We start from the raw sequence: 4293 nt of genomic DNA, 5'->3' as shown, positions 1-4293 counted from the left end.
AAACCGAGGCTGACAATGGAACAGATGCTTCAAAGATGTGGAGCCATTTTACTCAGTTGCAACGCTTCTGGATCCAAGATATAAAGACAGGTAAGTAGGGTCTCTTTTAACCTTATTCTTATGATAAGCATTGTGCAACAGTGTCTCTAGGCATATGGTGTCATAACCGCAAAAAAACGTATCTCCTTCAAGCAGTGGCTGACAGAACTGACAGACACTCTCCACTTGGAGAGAATTAGATTCATTCTGAAAGATGAACTCAGAAAGTCTGGCAGCCACTACTCTCTCATCTAGAGAGAGAAATGAACTGAGACCAGAGTAAGAGTGCACTCCAGGGGAGGGAGAGGTGGGAGAGGTGGGCGAGGTGGGAAGGAGACCTTGGGGAGTGTGGCAGGGGTTTCTTTTACATGTACATTGGTTTGCTTGTCGGTTTTGTTCTGTTTTGGGGGGATATTATTGCCAGGTCTGTCTGGTGTATGTCACAGTTTTTTGTTTTTTGTTTTTGTCTGTTTGTTTAATGGTAATACTATTATTCTTAAAGAAACATGTAACTCTCGACAAGTTCCTTGTTGAATGAAATGTTTCTCAATAAATATATCTGAAACAAATATTTCATGTCAAGCATCATTCTTCATGTGGTGGGGTGGAGGCTAGGGATGCCACTGGGGAAATTTCACCCCAGGAAGTAGTTACTGCTTTTCAGGGAGGCTATAAGAACACACAGGCTGTGTCCAAATTCAGGGGCTGCAGCCTTCAGTGGCCTAGCCTTTGCGGTCCACGAGGGCCGGGTCCTTCGGACAGGTCTTTGAAGGCCGCGTCTACCGTTGGTAAATGGGACGGTCTAGCCTTCGGAGTATTTCCTGGTTGCCTCACCAGATGTTCCCGCCCCTTACCCTTACGTCACGATTGTGAATGAAGAGATGCATTAAAGTCTGTTTTGGTTCAAATCTATCAAACGTGTACATTTATTTGTGTGTGTATAAAAATTAACAACAAAATGTGTCAAATCTAAATTGAATCATCAACATTACAAAATAAACATTAACCCATTAGTGAATAACAACTATATTTACCATAGCATCACCAGCGTCACATATTTGAACTGAAAGTTGAAATTTGGAGGTTTTGAAGTTTAACATATCTGGCGTTGGATGTTCAAATGAATAAAAACCGAGTATAAACCCATTACTTAAATTTAAATGTCATGTCTGCGCCACTTGATGTCGCCATTTTCTCTTGCTTCCTCTTCTGTTTCGGGACTGAGCAGCGGTGCGCAAAGGATCTTGGGATATGGCAGGCCGCGAAGGATAGTTGCGGTGCGTCCTCCGAAAAGAGGAAAGTGCAGGCTGCATTTGTGGGCTGCGTTTGAAGGAGCCTCTGAATTTGGACAGCCTTCGCGCAGTGTTGTGACGTAATTGGCCTTCAAATGCGCACTTCGTGGGCTGCAGCCCCTGAATTTGGACACAGCCACAGGCTCATGAATCACCACTGGGCAGGAGACAGTGGTCAAAATATATAAATACTTTTATTGTACAATTTTGTTTTTAAAGTTTCAAGATTTACCAGGCCGTCTCACATTAATAAACACTGGGCCAAAAGGGGGGATGGACAGGGCTGGGCTTGCCACGGTGGCCCGAAACCAAAGAGGAGGGAGAAACAAACAAAAAAAATAATAATATCACCCGTGACACTGCACACACATGCAACTGGGGAGTGAAGAACCCGCCACCAGGGATTGGAGACGCCTGTCCACAAGGAGAGAGGGAGAATTAAAATGGCTCACAGTCTGACTGGTATCTCTCTCTCTCTCACACACACACACACACACACACACACACCAAAATCAACAATAAAGTATTATGAAAAAGAACCCAAAATAACCAAATATATATGTGTATGTATATATGTAATGGTATGGGCAGTCACATTTCTGCCTCCAAATTAAATTTGAGTGGGTTGGCCTATGAGGTAGGAAGGTGAGGGCATATAGGGAGGCTCTAGCCCTTCCTGTCTTCCTCTTGTTCCCTGGCACTGAGCCCCACCCACTTCCTGGTTGCAGTTCTCCGCTTTCCACACAGGTAAGGTGCATGGCTGCAGTGCTGCTGCTCGTGTTCTGGCTCTCGTTGGATGGTGTTAATCTATTTTATTTGTGTTGTTAGCGGGTAGTTGTGGCCGCGGTTACTGTCCCAGTTCCAGTACGCATGTGACTGGAGGAGTAAGGTGCGTACTCGCAGCATCTCTTGTGTTTTGAGTCCTTAGTGTCATCAGCTGATAGGCAACCTGTTGATTTTCCCTGTAGCTTCCGGACTCTCCATCCGCGGACCCGAGACGCTCCATCTCCCACAGAGCAAAACATTCTCCCTCCTCGGTTGGTCACAAGGACGGCTGCAAAATCGGGACCTACTACTGCCTGGACACATTAAAGATAAGTAGCCTGTGGGATCACTGCTGCTTCACCGGGCCCTGGGTCGAGCCGCGACTCAGTATAGACTGTAGACTGTCTGACTTTTTAATTGTCGGCGGAGCTCACCGCCGCTCCACGTTGCACCTCGGCGCATTCTCTGTTCGCTGCTGCATTCAGCTCATAGACTCCGACACCTGTCGCCCGAAAACACTCCCTCCGCCCCGTCCTTTGTGGCCAGTTACAGGCAGGGTGGCCGTACCATGAGGGATCGTGGCTGTTTGGTGTCTGTGTGTTGTGTGTGTTGGGTGTGCGTGTGTGTGTGTGCGTGCATGTGTGCGGGTGTGTGTGTGAAACGTGTTGACGAGTGTGAGTGTGTATGTGAGTGTGTGAATCAAGGGGTTATGATGGGGCCCAGGTGAACCATCAGATTTAGAATTCCTGTTGATTGTTTTCTTTATTTTCCCTGGTTTAGTATTTGTTTCATGATTACTTAATTAAGAAATCATTTATCTCTGGCCAGAGGTTATTTTCTTTGGTTCCTTTTTGGTTTCTTTATTTCTTTTGGTTTTGGTTAAGAACCAATAATCTATTGGATTAATTTGTGTTTTCTGGTTAACCTTGTATTAAGAAGTTCTTTTCTATTTTTGTTTTTCTTGGTTTTTCTTGGAGACTGTTATAATATTATTTGTTTATTTGACTGTTTATTGTTTATGGTGGTTCCCTTATTAATTGTCCCTTTTTGTTTCCTGTTCCTAGCAGCTGAGAGCCAGCGGTGGAGGTGGTGTCCCTGGGTGATGGTTTCCCTCTGCGTGCTGTGTAACACTTTTTTGTTTGGACACTTTTCATTAAAATCTGAGTTGTTTCACGTGTGAGTGGGGTGCTCTGTAACTTGAAGGATTTCCTTCCCCTCCTACCCCTTCCTGCTGTGTCTTCTCATCGTTACAGGAACCATTTATTCCCCTTAGATTTTTAAACTTGTAATATTTGTTGTGAAAATAAAATTGGTTGTTATAATTTACTGAACCACGTCTCCTGCCATTTTGAGTTACGTACCTGTGTGTCATTTTTGTTTTGCTGATTATTGTTACACTCACTTAATTTTACTTTAAAGGTCCTGGGGTGAAACTCCCCAGGTGGCGTTGGCGGTTTAGGTTACAGAAATCATAGATTTAAGTAAATTCCCTCTCTTAATTTAATTCTTTTTTTGGTCCAACCCTTGTACTGCCACATCAATAATCAACCCACGCAGCAGCCCCCAGAGAGCCCAGGAACTTTAGGGCTCTGATAACAGCTCTGTGAGGGGGATGCTGGAACCAAACTTAACCCAGAAAAACCCCCCGAAATGAAAACAACAAGAATTAATTTTTAAATGACACTAAAATAGCTGCCTAAAGTCAGCAGCAGCCAAACAATAGAGCCAAACAAAACAGCAGCGTCGTCCAGGGAGCCGTGGCGACGAATTAACACTTGAATGGACCTCACCGGCGCAGCGTCACAGCAGGCCAGTTAGCAGAGTTACTGCACAGCTTCTGCCTGATCCAAACACAAGGAGGCACAACCACAGTCAGGAGGACTTCCAGCGGGGCAACTCGGCCCCACGGCGACAGCAGTCTGCCACACTGTTGTGCTACGAGAGGAAACGTGCGCCAAGATGATCCGCCATGCCAAATAGGGCTCCACCACACTCACAGACACGCCACAAAGGCTCAAACACCTGCACCAGCTCTGCCACGCAGGGCCACAGCCACCACAGGGGACGAGCAGAACTGGAAAAGAAGAGAGGGGTCGCAAGTGTAACCAGACCAGTATAAAAAAAAGTGCGCAGCGCCGCCCATCAATCAGTGCGCCGATCCACACCTCATGTGGATTGAGCAAGGAGGAGGAGGAAA

The 4293-nt window shown here is 45.8% G+C and overlaps 1 long non-coding RNA gene across 1 annotated transcript; it reads left to right on the top strand.

Annotated features, from left to right (window-relative positions):
* The first annotated feature begins 2028 nt into the window (after positions 1-2028).
* LOC311272328 lies at positions 2029-3359 on the top strand. The gene is made up of 3 exons (XR_014624549.1): positions 2029-2078; positions 2160-2220; positions 2300-3359. It is a non-coding gene; the product is annotated as an uncharacterized lncRNA (long non-coding RNA).
* The last annotated feature ends 934 nt before the right edge of the window (positions 3360-4293 follow it).

The sequence above is a fragment of the Pagrus pagrus genome (genome assembly GCF_965226575.1).
Source record: "Pagrus pagrus genome assembly, chromosome: 17".
Taxonomy (NCBI): domain Eukaryota; kingdom Metazoa; phylum Chordata; class Actinopteri; order Spariformes; family Sparidae; genus Pagrus; species Pagrus pagrus.
Note: the sequence above shows the minus strand (reverse complement) of the source record. Positions and strands in the feature narration are given on the sequence as shown.